Here is a 537-nt window from a genome sequence, read left to right as displayed (position 1 = left end):
GCCCTGTGCCGCCAGACTTCCTCTCGCGAGCCCCGCCCGTCCTACCCCGCTGGTGGCTTTAAGGTTCTCGAGCGCGAGTGCGGGCGGTCCCGGGGCGGGAGGGTGCCTTCGTCCTCTCGGCGCAGCAGGTGTGCTGAGTTCCGCAAGAATCCACCAGCGCGTGCGACCCGCTCGCACATCTCCAAGCCCTCCATAAAATACCTTAACAACCGTTCCCACCCGGGAAACAAGGCTGAAAATCCCAACAGTCCTGCCCACCACGCCCAGGAAAAAAACTTTTTTTTTTTTTAAAGTAAGGGGCTGGCGGGATCCCACGCCTTTTATCTCAGCGCTCAGAGGTAGGCAAAGCTCTGAGTCTGAGGCCAGTGTATACAGAGCGAATTCCGGGACAGCAACGATTACACAGAGATTCTGTCTCGAAAGACCAGATATAGACGGACAGAAAGACAGACAGACCGACAGACAGACAGACAGACAGTAAACAACGGAAGGCAGGCAGACCGACCAACCGACGGACCAGGGTGGTTCGGACTTAAA

The sequence above is a fragment of the Rattus norvegicus genome, chromosome 5 (assembly GCF_021556685.1).
Source record: "Rattus norvegicus strain SHRSP/BbbUtx chromosome 5, alternate assembly SHRSP_T2T, whole genome shotgun sequence".
Classification (NCBI taxonomy): Eukaryota; Metazoa; Chordata; class Mammalia; order Rodentia; family Muridae; genus Rattus; species Rattus norvegicus.
The sequence above is the reverse complement of the archived record's forward strand: the minus strand, read 5'-3'. Positions refer to the sequence as shown.